The 19,983-nt window shown below is 46.3% G+C and overlaps 1 protein-coding gene across 6 annotated transcripts in view; it reads right to left on the reverse strand.

Annotated features, from left to right (window-relative positions):
• The window catches only part of LOC126201359 (arfGAP with SH3 domain, ANK repeat and PH domain-containing protein), a 315,685-nt gene that overhangs the window by 106,834 nt on the left and 188,868 nt on the right, over positions 1-19,983 (reverse strand). The gene's annotated exons all lie outside the window — the stretch shown is intronic.

Here is a 19,983-nt window from a genome sequence, read left to right on the forward strand (position 1 = left end):
TTCAGCTTTCTTGGTGTAGTTCTGGTACTCTGTTGGGTCGTGGAGGTGACCAAACAGCGAGGTCATCGTTTCCATCCATTTAGGGAAGAATGGTGAAGGAAGCCGACCTCCCCCTTTCATATGAACCATTCCGGCGTTTGCCTGAAGCGATTTAGGGAAATCACGGAAAACCTAAATCAGGATGGCCGGACGCGGGTTTGAACCGTTGTCCTCGCGAATGCGAGTCCAGTGTGCTAGTCACTGCGCCACATAGCTCGGTCTCTCTTTAGGGCACAGCTGCAAATTTCTACCTCTTCAGTGCGCTGTGGAGTCCGAAGGATAGGTTTTGTTTCTGGATGACTGAATTAAGGACGAAAATCGGACAGGAAGCTCATCTACACTGAAGAGCTGCTGAATCAGGCGAGACAATGAACTGAAAATGGAAAAAGCAAACAAAGGTTGTCGGTATTCTTGGTATGTAGGTGCCTGCTTTAAGGTTCAAAAAATGGCTCTGAGCACTATGGGACTTAACTTCTGAGGTCATCAGTCCCCTAGAACTTAGAAATACTTAAACCTAACTAACCTAAGGACATCACACACATCCATGCCCGAGGCAGGATTCGAACCTGCGACCGTAGCGGTCTATCGGTTCCAGACTGTAGCGCCTAGAACCGCTCGGCTACTCCGGCCGGCCCTGCTTTAAGGAAAAGACTGAATGTTGTGAGTAGAGAACATAGATTTTGGCGTTTACAGGGGACTGGATCCAGTTCGTTAAGTATGGGAGATGGTGGCACGAACAGTGCTCTTCATTTGTGGGTGATAATGTGTGCATTTGTGACATTTGCTAAAGGTGTACTCTTTGGGCATGTTTTACGTACTGTTCAATAAAAGTATTACCTCTGTGTTGCTGTAGTTTTCTGAACATGTAGATTTTGTGTCCATAAATATAAACCTAAAAGGATTTTGTTTTCCTATGGATAATAACCCAGATATTTACGGTTATTCCGTCACTGCGCGCTCTTGTGTAAAGCTCCCCTACTTAAATTAGTGATTATGTTCTTAATTCCGTGACGTTTTTCTTTTCACGTGTTGAAGTTCACTTAACGCATTTCAGCATCAGTATCTCTATCCACTAACGTTTGCACAAATATTACACATAAATACAGTAGCATCAGGTGAACCGATTGACTGACAACTTTCATAAAAACATGGCAGACAAAAACACTCTTTACAGGTAGCGCATATGTCATTTCTTTTGTTATTTGACTTCTGTTTTCCCTTACACACTGGTTTAATACTGTGCTACAATGGTTAGTGCCTATTCGGTTAACGTTCAGGCCGAACCCTATTTCCTGCATTTGCATTATGAAGTTATGAACATGTATTATGGAGTTATGAACTTCCAGTTTACTAGTAAGGGCAAACGGTCTATATATTTTGCCAATATCACAACCACTGCGGTCTACATATTCTGTTAAAGTACTCCATGAAATGTAGAAACGTTTAGCAACTTTGCATATAGACCACTTTTCTTCTAAAACCTTCTGACGTGCTCCACGACGGAATAAGATTATCTTCTCTTGCTCACATAACCTATTTTTGGCTTCCCTTTCTTCGCATATTTGATTAGAGATGGAGCCCTTCTTCCTGAAAATGACACAAACGTGACGATTTGTTGTCCAAGTATGATGACCAATATTAAAAGTGTATTACGCTGGTAATACAACGTAATGTAAGAGTCTGACTACTTGAAAAACTTGCCTTGGAAGTTGTATTGCATGATCAGTGTAGCAAACTACACAAAAAACAATACACTATCTGTTCCGCACACAGCGTTCATTTCCGTCCAGCATGTCCTTCCCGTGTAAAAAAGGCCAACCTTACCAAAGGACAAAAAATGTTTCTGCTACCACGAAATAAAGCATGTCACGAAATTACTACTACATGCATCATTGTTATTATCGTTAATGCGAACTCATATCAACAGTGTTAGGAACCGTAGTAAAATAGAACTAATCCCTCCATTCAGTTAAGATCACAATTTAATTTTACACTCGTTACGTACGTAGATCGGACTATGTCGTCGACGTACAGTTCCGGCATATGTCATTCCAGCTACTGTCAGTGCATGGCGTTCGAATTTGCAGACTGTAATAGGCCAGTTGACACACTACGGTTTCCGCCGGACGGCGAATTGCTGTGTCCCCGTGTATTGTTGACGTTTAAAAGTGTAAAGGTATGCCCACACGATGTCTTTTTTCTGTTTAATTTGGCAAATGCGTATACATTTCCACCGTACCTTGGTGAGTATGTGGTGTAAAAATAAACTTAACAGTGGAAAATGAAGACATTTTAACACTCTACAAAGATCATACTGCTTTTTGTCGAAGGGCGCAAGGGAAAGAAATATGCAGAAAAACTGAAAAAATTTCCAAACTTTCGCAGTTCTGGAGGTTGACACGTTATATTACGCTACAGAGTACGTAGATAAAGCATACTAACAGTTCTGAGAAGACTGACCTTTTGTAAGGTACACCCCTCCCCCCTTTTGGAGTGCCTGCCACCTATACAGTGCCTCACACTCTGAACCACGAGGCCTGTTGTCACTGAGCGTCTCCTGTGTGTATGAATTTGAGCATGCCGTTAGCTGCATTTATTCCCAAATGGCTCTGAGCGCTATGGGACTTAACATCTATGGTCATCAGTCCCCTAGAACTTAGAACTACTTAAACCTAACTAACCTAAGGACAGCACACAACACCCAGCCATCACGAGGCAGAGAAAATCCCTGACCCCGCCGGGAATCGAACCCGGGAGTGGGAAGCGAGAACGCTACCGCACGACCACGAGATGCGGGCATTTATTCCCACATATACTATTTGCACGTATAAGTGACGTTATGTTCTTTAATACATGGAGCATAGAATACTAAAACGAAATCAAGAGTCAAAGAATAAGACACAGAATTACGAGTGTCATGGAATATTTACGTACACTGCCACTCTGCTTGTTGTCGTGATAGCCTACATGACTCCCCCTCCCCCTTTGGCAACGGTATCTGAGGTTGAACCGGACTGATGTCGTGCACGCTTTGTCATTGTGTTTTTGGAAACCGGGTATCTTATTTCTGAACTCGGCGGTACCAGCGGGTCGTGGAGGAGCTGTACTCTGCGCCACTTTCTTCATCACAGCACCCTTGGTTGTAGTACCTTGTCGGCATCATGCTGGACATGTGTATCTTCAGGTACAGTATCTTCAGGTACAGTATCTTCAGGTACAGTATCTTCAGCAGTCGCGCGGCCGACTGTCTTGATTGAATCTTGTGTATCGTAGAAGGCAGGTTTGAATCTGTCAATGGATACGGTGGTACAAATACCCTGGATGTCCGTCGTTGAAGTGTTGTTGCTTCTACCAAGTACTATACGTGGCAGCAGCAGTGGCTTTCGCACCGTGTTGTTCTGTATGAATACACAATTGCAGCTAGAGAGGTCCTCGAATACGAACGGGTGTTGTCCAGTTTGTTCTCTAGGTGTCACTGACTGGAGTTATCGGACGTGCGTCCGTAATTTGGTGACAAACTGTGATGCATCGACCATATTATAAACGCCACATTATGCCATATGCACGAACTCCGCTGTTACGCCCAGCGTACACTAATTCAGCTGCTGTAGCCTTCAGGTCGCTCTCAAATGAAGTACGGATACCACGGAGCACGATGGGCAATGTCTCCATCCAATTTTGTGTAGCATGACACCAAAGGCCTGCCTTGAGTTGGCGCTTCAGGGTGTGCCGTCGCCAGTGGAAATATTGCAAAAAAACTCGAACGTGATATTTAAAAACAAATAAAGTGGACGAGAAATTTTATCTCCACACAAAATATTGTGTGTGAATACAGACCGCTCAGGCGGTAGATAATTTTTCTCGTGTGTATTACTATTATTATTATTATTGTTATCATATAAGATACTGAAGAGACTGTCGATTGCAAAGAATAATGATCATAGACCACACAAACAATGGACATTTAATCTGAAGAACAACTGTGTTCAATTGTCTTCTTTTATCAGCTGACTCTCTCTCTCTCTCTCTCTCTCTCTCTCTCTCTCTTGTCTGCAGTATGAGAAGACGGACGTATTGCTCCGCTGCTGTTGAATGTAAGCTCAGTTGTACCATTAATCTCATAATATATTAGTTTAACGTTATTGTCACTTTTATTTGTAAGAGGTGAGCCCTATCTCATGTGCGCTTCCTTTAAATACCAAGATTTTGAGTAATTTTCAGCGCAACAATTGCAGCCGCCGCTGCAGCCCTAGACGCCATTATGTGGCAATCGTAATTCATAAAATTCGCGGAAGCGAAGAATTCGCCCGCTAAAATTATAATAAATATTTTCTCCACAGCCATCTCTCGCAGCAGCAGTAGACGTTGTTTTAAGATTTTCATTTTCAGTTCTTGGCCGAGATCCAGAGCCACGACTCGGACTACAACAAATTGTTAAAAGTGGTAAGAAATAATTCTGTCGCGCGCGTGTTGGCAATTGCAAATAATAATCAAAGATCTCATGCCCGAGAAGAAATATTTAGCCGAGGCAAAAATATCAAAAGATTATTTCAGTTCGTAACTTAAATGTAACGTATTTCAAGATTATTTCGTGAACAGTAAGTTTGCTCAGGATTAATCTTTATTAACCAACCAATGTTAAAAAAAAATAATTTAAATTCATACCTTAACCATTTTAACGAGTCCACCACGTCACACAACAAAAAAATGGCTCTGAGCACTATGCGACTTAACTTCTGAGGTCATCAGTCGCCTAGAACTGAGAACTAATTAAACCTAACTAACCTAAGGACATCACACGCATCCATGCCCGAGGCAGGATTCGAACCTGCGACCGTAGCGGTCGCTCGGTTCCAGACTGCAGCGCCCAGAACCGCACGGCCACTTCGGCCGGCCGTCACACAACAACTAAATACCTTATTATACTTTTTTTTATTATTAACAGTGATACGTTACAAGGGGTCCTACTATTCCGTTTGCTGCCGGCTGATAAGCAGTAGTGCCAATGGGCTCAATGCCTACCAAGCCAGCCAATGCTCTGAATAAGTACGTCTCGACTTGGCGTCTTTGATCCGCCGTACTGCGTGCCGGCACGCTAGACCGGGCGATCCATCTGCGGAAAACCGTTTGTGCTACCGTCACGGCTGTAATGTCTTTCATAGGAAAAGCTTCTGGCCATCTTGAAAATCGGCCCACGACCATGAAGCAGTAGCTGTAGCTTTCTGATACGGGTAGGGGCCCAGAATGTTTGCGTACACGAGTTCAAAGCGCTGACTTCGTGGTAGGAATGTGCCTAACTGTGTCTTGACGTGTCGAGTGATCTTATTTTTCTGGCACGCCATACAGTGTCTGACAAATATCTTGCAGTCGACGTCCATTCCTAGCCACACGAAACTCTGAGTGATTTCACTGTTCCTTGGACCCCGGAATGACCCAGGTTGTGTACTGATGCAATTGGTTGTGACCGAAACTGGTGAGTTATGAATGGTCGTACTTTTGCTCCAGACACGTCACAGTACAATACGACATTTGTTGCTATTACAGAAACGCGTTGAAACTTTAACCCTGCTCGGTGATCCAACAATGTGCGTATCTCATCATCGCGCTGCTCGAGGACCTTGTAATCAGTTGTTGTTGTTATAGCTTCAACACGTGACAGAGCATTTGCTGCACATTCAACTTTCCTTGCACATATACTATGTCAGTCGTAAATGACTGATATAGTCTAGATGTCGAAGTTTTCTTAGTGATACCTTCTCTGGTTTCATACTGAAAGCGCATGTCAGCGGTTTATGGTCCTTGCGTATGGTAAAGTGTGGACCTGCTAACGGATATCCAAACTTCCTAATCGCACCATACGCGGCGTACAGTTCTCGATCGTAAGGTGCCCAGCGTTGCTGTGATAGTGACAGCTTGTGACTAAAGGACGCGAGTGGCTGTCAAGCATGTTCACTTCACCTTGTACAGCGCCAATAGCGGTAGCTGACTCATCTACGATGGGCGCAAGTGGAGCCCGTGACATTGGGTTAGGTAACTGCGTAGCCTCTGCTAACGTTGTTTTTACCCCTTGGAAAGCAGTATCTGTTTCGTTTGTTTATTGTACACTGTGTAATGTCTCTTGCAGCGGTCTCTCCGCGATATTTACAGAAATTTTATAAATCATATGACTCAGTACATATCTCGAAATATCTCTTCTTATCTTACCGATTATCAAGGCAAAGTAGTTTCTAGCCCAATTATTCCTTGGAGCGTCCATTTACTCCATGGAATAGCTTCTCTGCTATCTATGTTTTCTCTTAGGAAAAAGAATAGGTGACTTCTTGCCGATTAGTCGTAAAAGAAGGATGTATATGTATGTATTGTTGAGCTAGTCGCCATCTTGATGAGATTATGTATGAGAAGGAATTGAATACATGAACTAAACTAAAGTAAGTGTGTTCGCGTATTATTTAACTGATTATTATTGACAGTGTCTGCTTACTACGCTGTGTTGCACGGGATCAGTGGGGAACGTCTGATTTACACTGGATGAACCTGCCGTTTTGTATGCTCCAGATATCCAGTTACTTCAAATAAATAGGATAACACGGTCTTACCAGCAGATCTCCGGTCTTCCCCATGTGGTCACCGAAAGTTAATAATTATTACAAATGTTTCCAGGAGATCGACTGACAATTTTCGTCGCACCGAGACTTCCAAATTGCTTCACTGCCTTATGGAATTTAAGTTAAGCTTAATTTAATCAGGATAGAACAGTATTGAACTGTGTGAATGTGATAAGCCTGCTTTGTCAATGAAAATTCCCTTAATATACGCATGTTTTTACTATCCTGATCAGTGAAGCTAAATCAGGCCGGTGTGAGAGAGGTTTTTAAATTTTAGATCCCATACAAAATATATTAAAAGTGGTATTTGGCTTCGGTGAGTTCTTCAGAAGCTCATTCAGTGGAGCTGTTATTAGTGCATGGCTGCATATGAATCGATGATAAAAATTAATGATGCCGAGAGAACGACGTAGCTTCCTGTAACAGGAATACTCGACTATGGCTTCCACCTTATCTTTAGGAGGTCGGGTGCCACGGGGCTCGACTGTATATCCAAGAAAGTGGACCTCTGTCACCTCGAAGGTACATTTCGCAGGATTAATAACTAGGCCTTGCATACGCAACAGATCAGATATCTTCATTAAATGTCTTAGACGTTCAGTTTCTGGCGCTCACGTCGCTAAAATGTCGTCCATGTGAACACAACAGAAATCCAGGTCTCTTGTGTCTTCGTCCATAAAGCGTTAAAAAGCGTCCGCCGCATTACGCAGTCCAAAAGGTATTCTCACAAACTATAAAAGACCTTAAGATGTAGTTACAGCCGTCTTGTGTATTTCTTCTGGTGCGACAGTAACCTGATAGTACGCTTGGACTAAGTCAATAGTAGAGAATATTTTCTTTCCATGTATGCTGAAAGCAAAGTCTTGTATGTGTACCATCGGATACGGATCAGGAATGGTCCTTGCTTTGAGTAGGCGGTAATCGCCACACGAGAGCCATGTGTTCAAATGGCTCTGAGCACTATGCGACTTAACTTCTGAGGTCATCAGTCGCCTAGAACTTAGAACTAATTAAACCTAACTAACCTAAGAACATCACACACATCCATGCCCGAGGCAGGATTCGAACCTGCGACCGTAGCGGTCACGCGGTTCCAGACTGAAGCGCCTTTAACCGCACGGCCACACCGGCCGGCAGAGCCATGTTTTTTTTTTTTTTTTTTTTTGTGGTTTTCGGGCGCACAACTTCAATGGTCATTAGCGCCCTGACTACTCTAAGAATGCACCGTGAGGCACAAGTTGACAACAACAACTAAAAGGGAAAACACAATAAAAGACAGACTGACAGGCATAGGATTAAAAAACATCATCAAATGTCCTTAGCGAGGTTTGTCAAATTGATAAAACAAAGAACACGAGCAGCTGCTCGTGGGTCATCCGCTAAAATGGCATCTAAAGTAGTAGGCAGGTTAAGATCGAGGCGCAGTGTTTTAAGATCGGGACAGGACATTAAAATGTGACTAACCGTCAGCAAGTGCCCACATGGGCAGAACGGCGCCGGCGCAGCCGTCAGCAGATGGCGATGGCTGAACCGGCAGTGTCCAATTCTTAACCTTGCTAAAACGACCTCCTCCCGCCGAGAAGGGCGTGAGGAGGACGTCCAAGCCACGGGAAGAGGTTTTAAGGCCCGAAGCTTGTTGTCGGTAAGTGCAGCCCAATCGGCATGCCACAGCGACACAACGCGCCGACAAATGACCCTGCTAAAATCGGACGAAGGGACACAACAAGAAGCTGTCCGAGGCTGGAGGACCGCAGCCTTGGCCGCGGCATCTGCAGCTTCGTTCCCAGGGATACCGACATGGCCAGGAACCCACATAAAGCTAACCGGCGTACCGACGTCCACCAGCTGCTGAAGAGAGCGTAGGATCCGGTGTACGAAAGGGTGAACCGGGTACGGATCACTGAGGCTCTGGATGGCGCTCAGGGAATCTGAGCAGATGACATAAGCAGAATGTCGGTGGCGGCAGATGTACAGAACAGCCTGGTAGAGGGCAAAGAGCTCAGCTGTGAAGACCGAACAATGGCCATGGAGCCGGTATTGGAAACTTTGTGCCCCGACAATAAAGGAACACCCGACCCCGTCATTGGTCTTAGAGCCATCTGTATAAATGAAAGTCATGTTGTTGAACTTCGAACGAAGTTCCAAAAAACAGGAGTGGTAGACCGAACCGGGGGTGACCTCTTTTGGGAGCGAGCTGAGGTCGAGGTGAACGCGGACCTGAGCCTGGAGCCAAGGTGGCGTGCGGCTCTCGCCCACTCGAAAGGTTGCAGGGAGTGAAAGATGAAGGTGTTGAAGGAGGCGACGAAAGCGAACTCCAGGGGGTAGCAAGGCAGAGACATACAACCCGTATTGAAAGTCAAGAGAGTCGTCAAAAAAGGAACGATAAGAAGGATGGTCGGGCATTGACAGTAGCCGACAGGCATACCGACAAAGCAGTATATCGCGCCGGTAGGTGAGTGGCAATTCGCCAGCGTCAGCATGAAGACTCTCTACGGGACTGGTATAAAATGCTCCGATCGCAAGTCGTAAACCCCGATGTTGTATGGAGTTGAGGCGGCGTAAGATGGATGGCCGTGCAGAGGAGTAGACGAAGCTCCCATAATCCAGCTTGGAGCGGACGATCGACCGATATAGACGAAGTAGGACGGTTCGATCCGCTCCCCACGACATACCACTGAGAACACGGAGGACATTTAAAGAACGGGTACAACGGGCGGCCAAATATGACACATGTGGAGACCAGCTAAGTTTCCTGTCAAAGGTAAGGCCTAAAAATTTGATTGTCTCCACGAGTGGGAGAGCAACGGGACCGAGTCGTAAGGACGGTGGGAGAAACTCTTTGTAGCGCCAGAAGTTAATACAGACCGTCTTCTCGGCAGAAAAACGGAAGCCATTGGCGACACTCCAAGAGTAAAGACGGTCAAGAGAACGCTGAAGACAGCGCTCCAGGACACGTGGACACTGCGCGCTGCAATAGATGGTAAAATCGTCCACGAAAAGGGAGCCTGATACATCAGCTGGGAGGCAATCCATTATTGGATTGATCGCGATGGCGAAGAGAGCGACGCTCAAAACTGAGCCCTGTGGCACCCCATTCTCCTGGCGAAAGGTGTCGGACAGGACAGAACCCACACGCACCCGAAACTGTCTATCCATTAAAAAGGAACGAATAAAAAGAGGGAGGCGACCGCGAAAGCCCCACGTATGCATGGTGCGGAGAATGCCCGCCCTCCAACAGGTGTCGTAAGCCTTCTCCAAATCAAAGAACACAGCCGCGGTCGGGCGCTTCCGCAAGAAGTTATTCATGATGAAGGTCGACAAGGTAACCAGATGGTCGACAGCAGAGCGCCGCCTTCGAAATCCACATTGTACATTGGTAAGTAGGCGTCGAGACTCGAGCAGCCAAACCAATCGAGAGTTAACCATTCGCTCCATCACTTTACAGACACAGCTGGTAAGCGAGATAGGTCGATAACTGGAAGGCAAGTGCTTGTCCTTCCCCGGCTTAGGAATCGGAACAACAATAGACTCGCGCCAGCATGCGGGAACATGTCCCTCAATCCAGATGCGATTGTAAGTACGAAGAAGAAAACCTTTACCCGCAGGAGAAAGGTTCTTCAGCATCTGGATATGAATAGAATCAGGCCCTGGAGCGGAGGACCGTGATCGGCCAAGTGCGTTTTCCAGTTCCCGCATGGTGAATGGGGCATTATAACCTTCACGATTCGAGGAGCGGAAGTTAGGTGGCCTCGCCTCCTCTGCCTGTTTGCGGGGGAGGAAGGCAGGGTGGTAATGAGCGGAGCTCGAAACCTCGGCGAAAAAGCGGCCGAAGGCATTGGAGACAGCCTCAGGGGCCACAAGGACTTCATTCGCGACCTTCAAGCCAGAAACTGGGGAGTGGACCTTAGTGCCAGATAGCCGGCGCAGGCTACCCCAGACAACAGAAGAAGGAGTAGAACTGTTGAAGGTGCTGGTGAAAGCAGCCCAGCTGGCTTTCTTGCTTTCTTTAATAATACGACGACACTGAGCACGTAATCGTTTATAATTAATGCAATTCGCCACTGTAGGGTGGCGTTTAAAGGTGCGTAAAGCACGTCGACGAGCACGTAAAGCGTCCCTACATGCTGCGGTCCACCAGGGGACCGGTACGCGACGTGGAGAAGAAGTAGGGTGAGGGATGGAATATTCAGCAGCAGCGAGAATGACTTCCGTGAGGTGTGCGACCTGACGATCGCAGCTTGTGAAGGTTTGATCCTGAAAGGTCGCCCTGGAAGAGAAGAGCCCCCAGTCTGCCTTGGAGATGGTCCAACGAGAGGAGCACGGAGAGGGAGTATGCTGCAGGAGATGGATAACACACGGGAAGTGGTCGCTCGAATATGCATCAGCAAGTGCATACCACTCAAACCGGCGTGCAAGTTGGGGAGTACATATAGAGAGGTCTAAATGGGAATAGGTATGAGATGTGTCCGAAAGAAAAGTAGGGGCGCCAGTATTGAGGCAGACAAGATTGAGCTGGTTGAAAAGGTCTGCTAACAAGGAGCCCCTCGGGCAGGATGCTGGAGAGCCCCAAAGAGGATGGTGGGCATTGAAGTCTCCAGTTAACAAGAATGGTGCAGGTAGCTGAGTAATAAGTTGCGTCATGTCTGCCCTGGTAACGGCAGATGACGATGGAGCGTAAACGGTACAAAAGGAAAACGTGAAAGTGGGGAGAGTAATGCGGATGGCTACTGCCTGCAGGCCGGTGTGCAACGTGATGGGATCGTAGTAAATATCATCCCGGACCAGCAACATAACCCCTCCATGAGCTGGGATACCTACCACAGGGGGTAGGTCAAAACGCACAGAGGTGTAGTGTGCCAAGGCAATTTGATCGCATGGGCGTAGCTTCGTTTCCTGGAGGGCTACGACGAGCGGACGATGCGAGCGGAGCAGCAACTTCAAGTCCTCTCGGTTGGAGCGAATGCTGCGAATATTCCAGTTAATAAGTGCCATCGTAAGAAAAGGAAGATGAGAGAAGGGGTCACCTCGAAGGCCGCTTAGGGCCTGGCTTCGAGCGAGCACTGCCGCCGCTAGCAGGAGGCAGACAGTCATCGTCCATGGGGTCTATAGGGTCATCGGCCATCTCAGGTGGATGGCCGGGAGGGGGAGCTTCCTCCGCCGGTGAACGGCCAGATGTTCGGCGACCAGCGGTGCGGCCAGGCGAAACGGATGACGGCCTGGGGCGGCAACCGCTGGGTGGCGCAGGAGAAGAAAGGCGCCGCGGCGGAGAAGGAGAACTGTGCTTCCTATGCGCCTTTTTAGAAGGACGTTTGGTGGAAGTACCGGTCGAAGGCTGGGAGGTCGAGGAACGGAGGAAGTCTGCACGGGATGGTTCCTTCTTGAAGGCCCGTGCATCTGACTTCGGGGTCTTCGACTGAGCAGAAGCTGAGGAAGTGGCTGGTGTCTGTGGGGTGATGGGAGGAAGAGGAGACGTCGACCGCGCGATCTTAGCACTGGCCGAACGGACGACCGTGGTGCTGAAGGTCAGATCGCATGTCTGGGTTGCTACCTCCCGGGTAGTCCGAGGAGAGGCGAGGACAGTGCTGTATTTCCCCGCTGGGAGCAGCGTGGGCTTCCTACTAGCCAATAGCTTGCGAGCAGCCGAGGTGGACACTTTCTCTTTGACTCGAATTTCCTGGATACAGCGTTCTTCCTTATAGACAGGACAGTCGCGGGAGGATGCGGCATGGTCACCCTGACAGTTCACACAACGAGGAGACGGAGGTGGACAGTCACCCTCATGGGCATCCCTGCCACAAGTGACACATTTAGCCGCATTGGAACAAGACTGTCGAGTGTGATTGAAACGCTGACACTGGTAGCAGCGCGTAGGTGTCGGGACATAGGGGCGAACTGAAATGACCTCGTAGCCCGCCTTGATGCGCGATGGCAGCTTAACACTATCGAAGGTTAAGAAAAGTGTCCGGGTCGGTACAAGGTCATTGTTGACCTTTTTCATGACCCTATGGACAGCCGTCACGCCCTGCTCAGCGAGGAAAGATTGAATCTCCTCGTCAGTCAAGCCGTCGAGGGATCTAGTATAGACCACACCACGAGACGAATTCAAAGTTCGGTGAGCCTCCACGCGGACAGGGAATGTGTAAAGGAGTGTGGCCCGAAGCAGTTTTTGTGCCTGAAAGGCGCTCTCAGTTTCGAGTAATAGGGTACCGTTACGCAATCTGGTACAAGATTTGACAGATCCAGCTATGGCATCGACGCCCTTCTGGATAACGAAAGGGTTGACAGAGGAAAAATCCTTTCCTTCTTCAGATCGAGAAACGACGAGGAACTGTGGGGCAGGCGGTAGTATTTTTGTCACTGTTGGCTGGTCACGTTTCCGTTTGTGGGTCGAAGTCGAAAGCGATGGAGTAGAATCCATTGCGGAGGAATCCCCCATGATTGCCAGCGTCTCCGATGGCGCGCTCCTTCCTTGTGGGGACCCTCTCAGAGGGCACTCCCGCCTTAGGTGAATGTTTACACCTCAGGTCACACCTCCCGAGAAACAGACGGAGGGACCAATCGGCATGGTCAGAAGGTATCAGCTCAGGCAATCACCCCTCCCCGGGCCTGGCCTTTACCAGGGGGTACGCGCGTGCCTTACATGTCTACCCAGGGCGGGGACTTACGCGTTACCCCGTCACCGGCTACGCGTGCGAACGCGTGGGTCGGCCTTCAGACACGCACAGGGAGGAAGGAAGAAGAGGAAAAAGAAGAGAGAGGGAGAAAGAGGGAGAAAGAGGACAGACTGTCTCAAACGCCGAGGCGGAGACCAGAGAAGGCAAGGAGAAGAAGGCAATGAGAAAGCAAGGAGAAGGAGGCAAGGAGAAGGCAAGGAGAAGAAGGCAATGAGAAGGCAAGGAGAAAAAGGCAATGAGAAGGCAAGGAGAAAAAGGCAATGAGAAGGCAAGGAGAAGTCAAGGGAAAGAGTAAGGAAGACAGTGAAGTGGAGAAGAGCAAAGAAAGGAACCAACAAAAGGAATGAAGAAACGAGAAGTGAAAAACCAAAAAGACCACGATTATAGGTCGGGAAACCGTCCGTCTCCGGACGCAGGCGCTAACTACCCCCGTGAGGGGGATGGTCTCCTTTTAGTCGCCTCTTACGACAGGCAGGAATACCTCGGGCCTATTCTAATCCCCGGACCCGCAGGGGGGGGCAGAGCCATGTGTTATTCTTCTTCGGCACCACGTGTAATGGGGATCCCCAACTGCTACTGGAAGCTTGACAGTTACCTAGTGTCAGCGTGCAATAGAATTCCTACTTCGCGACTTTATTTTTGCCGGCGTTAGATGCCTAGGACGTGCGGAGGCTGGTGGTTCTGGTGTGGTAGGCATATGATGTACTGTGGTGTCCTTCACTGGTACCAGGGTGTGCGATTGTTTTGTGACCTCGGGGAACTTCCGTAACAGGTGCACTGTCACCGGGGTGACACAAAATAACTATCCTCAGCTATCCAGGTTAGCGGTGGAATCTATCAGTCCCCGATTTCGTATACCGGGGACCAGGCCGTAAAGAGATAAGAAATTATCTCCTAGAATGGGCTGCCACGCATCAACCACTGTGAACTGCCATTCGAATTTGTGGCGTAATCCGAAATTAATAGTATCTCGTGCCCATATGCTCAGATTTGGAGTCGTTGACGGTGAACAGGCAGTAAGTCTACACTTCAGGTCTTCCGTTGATTTCTCAATTCTGGCTTTGACAGCATCCATTCTGATGTCTTGCTCTTTCGCTGCCAGAATCATTCCTATTTCTCTTTGAGTGTTCCATCAGTGAGCCACAACTAGATTCTTTCCTTGCCTACTTTGCCTTCGATCTTCTCCAAAAATGGTCTGTGCAGTGCTGTATTGGACCGCATGTTGTTCTGAGTTTGCAAAGCTGTTTTCCAGTACTGATTCTTTGTTCGCTGCATTATCAACAGCTTCCAGGTGTTAACTTCCTTCACTTCCTTTCGTACAATCCGCTAGTACCATTGTTTTCTTCTGCCACTGCCCATCAGCCTACAAAAGCCCTCTATCAATTGATTTTCAGAGAAAGTGCAACCTGTTCACGTCACTGCGAGGATGCAGCTCATGATGAATTGTCACCGGTTTTCTAGTGTTCGTGTCCAACTTGTTTAGTTCTGCCTGTGTCCAGTTCACAATGCCACCAGAATAAGTGATACGAGGCATGACCGAGGTATTCAGGAATTTGATGGTATTACTATCCTTAAGTTTGGTATTTCATATTTTTCTGTTTGTCCGGATCTATTATTTGCTGATCACATACTTCATACGTCTCTGCTTGGTGTTGGTTAGTTGCGAAATGTCCCAGTATTTATAGGCTTTAGGCTTTTTGGCTTACCCCTTTGGTATTAGCATGTCTTCGTTTTGTATGATCTTACCTTTCATTAGTGACCATTATTATGTCCGATGACTGCCCAATGCCTATTTCTTTCGTGTAGGTACTGTCTAGCAAATAATGTTGGGACAGTGTCGAACCCTGACCTCTCTTAGGACGTTTTTTGTCGCTTAAGAGCAATTGCCTTTTGTATATGCAAAGTCCAAGTAGCACAGTATTTCGAACTCCGTGGTAAAATGTAGCACCATCTACGACTAGCTGCGTAAATCAGTTTGCAGACGCCGGAAGACGATGGCGTCTGTCCTCCCGCCTGGTAAAGCACCGTATATTAAAACAAAATGTAGGATACATGACTGCTGTACCTTCTTAAAAAGAAAGAGGGTAACTGCTCAATTCAGTAAACGTGTGAATTTTTATGATGTTCTAGGACAGACATCGGTTTTGAATTCAAACCGGAAGGTCAGGGAAAGGTCGGAACAACAGTGAAGACAGCTAAAGTGTCATATACTGAACTGACGGCAGGACAATTTGACTCCGGCACACACCACCGGCGGAAAGTACTCGCTATCGCGCTAGATGGATGGTTCACAGCTTGAGAAAAGTCTGTTGACCTGGCAATCCACGATTTAAGTGATTAACTTTGCAAGATCACATGTTAATGTAAACGCAAGGTATGCCGTTGCAACTGCAAATTGCTGGTACCTTAATAACCGATGTAACCCCCAGAATGTTGAACGCAAGCATGTAAATGTGAAAGCATTGTGGTGTGCTAGTGCCGGACATCAGTTTCGGGATGGAGTTCCATGCCTGATGCCGTCGGTCGGTCAGTACAGAGACGATTGATACTGGTTGTGGATGATGCTGGAGTTGTCGTCCGATGATTTTCCACAAGTGCTCGACTGGAGACAACTTTGATGATCGAGCGGGCCACAGTCTTTAGAACATGTTACCATGTTTGGTTACAAGGGCGGTGTGTGGGCCAGAGATATCCGATTGGAAAATAGACCCTGGAATGCTGATCATGAATGGCAACACAAAAGATCGAATCACCAAACTGCCAAAAATAATTTGCAGTCAGGGTGCGTGGGATAACAGCGAGATGCACCTGCCATCATACGTAATCGCTCCCCAGACTATAACTCCAGTTGTAGTTCCAGTGTGTCTAGTACTGAGACAGGCTGGTTGCAGGCCCTCAACTTGCCTCCTACTAACCAACACTCGGCCACCACGGCACCGAGGCAGAACCGGCTTTCATCAGAAAACACAACACACTTCCACCCTGTCCTCGAATTAGCTCTCGCTTGACACCAATAAAGTCGCAAGCGTGTTTTTCCTTTTTTTGGGGGGAGGGGGGGGGTGTCAGTGGAATGAACCCTACAGGGCGTCTAGCTCCAAGCTGTACTTGAAGTAACCGGTTTGTAACAGTTCGTTATGTGACTGTGGTGCCAACTGCTGCTCAGATTGGTGTTGCTGGTGCAGCACGATGTGACAGAGCCGTAAGCCGAATACGATGGTCTTCCCTCACGGTAGTGCCACGTGGCCGCCCGGAGACCCGTCTTCTTGCGACCGAACATTCTCACGATCAACGCTGGCGAGCAATCATGTAGAGTGGCTTCTTTCCTGCCAAGTCTTTGTGCGGTAACACAGAACGAACATCCACTTCTCGCAGCCCTATTACTTGACCTCGTTCAAACTCGGTGAGATATTGATAATAGCATCTTTGTCGCAGGCATTCTTAACATGTCCAATCTCGAAGGTAATTAACGCTGACGACTGTTAACGCGTGTATTTAAAGTAAACCTGATTTGCAGCCTCACAGCGGCGCTACTCTTATGCAGCTGGCGCGAAATTTGAATAGACATCATCTTTCAGGTGTAGAAACACGCCCACCACTTTTTGTTTATGTCGCACAACTCGTTTTTTTCCGTCAGTGTCTATGAGATGCTGGTGATGTTCAGTTATGATGAAAATAAGGAATGTTAGCATTTAACGTCCGCGAGCCACCTGCTGTTTTCTGCTACGTTCGCTTAAAATGAGTAATACCTGTATGCAGAATTGATGAACTTGTTATTAGCCGTGGTGGGCTGGCCACACGACACGATTCTTTTATTGGATGAAGGTGACAGTGGTGACAAAGTGTTCTGTAGGACTTCAGGCACCCGCCTTTGCAACAGAGACAGCCAAACCGCGCCTGTGCTGTGGCGCTCTGCTCGGAGGTAGCTGGTTCGAATCATGAGGGGAAAGAAATGTTCGTGGTCAGCTAGTGACGTACAGTTCCTGATCTCCAGACTTGGCGCCAATGACCAGGGTTAAAGTTCCAAACCGCTCGCACAGTGTCTCATGGAGTGAAGACACGTGACCCAGTTTGATGGGGATCTTACGCCTGGTGGTACCCTCGTTGGTACTCCAGACGAGGAGGGAATGTGCCAGCAGCGGGATTCGTTCGCCCTCTCCCTTCCCTTCATCCATAATAACACAAAAACAGCACTACACTGCACGAGCACTCATCACACATGTACAAACCGTCAAACCGTAACATGTCGACGGAAGGCATCGGCCAAGCACTTCCACTAGGACCTCGCGCACGATATGTAATTTACGCACTGTCTTCAACGCTCATTTCCCGAGTATGGAACTGAATTTGACAATGAGGACTTCGAAGTCCCACAGTCTTTCTAAACTTGGAAGAATCATTGACACCTAAGTTTTCTTGTTGCTCTTTACCCTACACCCCCCCCCCCCCCTCACCCCCGGGCATTGGTGCGAATTATGTAACGTCGAAAGAAAGAAAACGTGGAATTATTTTTGTTTTCCTATTTGGTACTCAGTTACCTTTTCTCTCACATTTTTCCTAATGTGGAGTATTCAAGGAGTGTTTATAAGCGCAACATTAGAAATAACGAATGACAAGTCACAAACACTTTTTGCATATGTTAAGTCTATCGTTCGGGTTTTGTTATTCTCAATGATTATACCATTCCAGTAGCATTCTCGCAAAATATCTGTTACTTTTATGTAATTAAAGCTTAAAAATAATTACATATCAAGATTTGGTCACATGATCAAAAGTACTCAGTTGTTGACTGAAGCTCAGACGAAGTCACACGCTAGAGTGAGACGAAGCTATAAGGAGTTACTAGTGTTTTCCATACTTTTTCTGCAAACAGTTTTGCTATTTAGGGATGGAAAACGAATTTACAACTTTTAAGTAACAATGGAAAGTAATTTTGTTAAGGCTGATCGTGGAAACCTTCCGAAAGTGACACGTTTACTGTTTGTTCTTAAAAAATAACCAAGATTTTTATGTTGTGGAAATAACAAAACTGTATTGCATGGCGACTGGGATTTTATTCAGAAGACAATTCTGATTATTAATTGCTTTGGTTGTTGCCAAAACTACTACTGTTTTCAGGTACCCTTTTTCTCAATTTTCAAACGTTCAGACAGCGTAATAACATTTTTACTATCAAAAACAGCCTTGATCACAATTTATTTATTATGGTGACCGGTTTCGACCACTACTGTGGTCATCTTCAGACCAATGAGTAAGAGCCTCCTTCTGCTGGACAAAACTGTATCTCCAGCAAAAAGAGGTTCTTACTCATTGGTCTGAAGATGACCACAGTAGTGGTCGAAACTGGTCACCATAATAAATAAATTGTGATCAAGGCTGTTTTTGATAGTAAATATTTGTAACACATTGACCACTGTTACTCCCATAATGTACTAAAAAGCGTAATAATACTCGTTGGTAACCGCATCATCTTGTCTAATTTCAACAACTTTAGACACTGCAATTTTTCTATTCCTCCAGGTAATTAATTATTAATTTAAACCACCGGAACATTATGTCTATAAAATATGCAGTTGACACAGCAGAGCCTTGTTAACATACCTCTTGTTCTACTGCATATTTAACTATTGCTAAAACACTGATTTATAAGTGCTTAAGCAAGACAAACTTTTATTTTATCGCAATGCCCTGGTATTATTACATTTCCTTGCAGGTTCCAAGCAATGTTCGATTTTTCTCTTTGTCAAACATATAGCTTTACAACTGGCTCAATGGACACAGTTGGAAGTGGCAAATTACAGACTTAACGACTTCTTTGAGAAGAAATAATGCGGTCACAAAGTCTTAAACGGTTTCCAGATTCTTCAGAATAAGAACTACATTAGATATGAAACACAGTTTCTTCATAACATTCTCGTGGATTCATCTCAAATTGATCAAATGTAAAATGAAGCTAATAAACGAAAACAGATATTGAAATTTAATGCGATACATGATTTAAAGCTCTTACGTAACTGCATTACGAATAAAGTAAACAGAAGACAGTAGTATTAAGCGAAGAGAGATCGATCTTGCGAACGTTGCATTAGATGTGTCCAGCACGCTACCTACTACGCTATAAACGACAATGTGTTCATATGAAGTGTGCACTTACACCAAAATGATTCTGACAGAAATAAGCACATGTAAGTCCACTCTCTCATTTGGATTCTACGAGCGAGTTGCAAATACATTTTACGCATCTTCTCATCCTCTGGAACATTCAAGAATAATTTTTAAATTAATTTTTATAGAAGTGTTTGTACAATGTTGTACTACACACAATTTTAACCCTTTTCCGAACCGTTCATTCCAAAACAAGATATCACTGTGAATTAGCTTTACGACGGTAGGAGCAGCGGGCTAGCCATTAACGTCGCAAGCATCACATAACTCAAATGGAGCGTTTCAGCGGGTTTTCAAATTATTTGAATTTCATTTCCGTTTACTTTTTTTTAACAGTGAAATTCATGAGGGGGAAAAAACATGTGATAAGCATAAAATGACATAATAAACCATTGAAGACGATTTCAAAAAAACCACAGTCAAATGTCCTTTTGTGATCAGTATTCTGGTATTGTTTTATGGTGGCAACGAGCAAAATAGCTACGAACTTAGGCTCCAAACAA

Source organism: Schistocerca nitens, chromosome 1 (genome assembly GCF_023898315.1).
Source record: "Schistocerca nitens isolate TAMUIC-IGC-003100 chromosome 1, iqSchNite1.1, whole genome shotgun sequence".
Taxonomy (NCBI): domain Eukaryota; kingdom Metazoa; phylum Arthropoda; class Insecta; order Orthoptera; family Acrididae; genus Schistocerca; species Schistocerca nitens.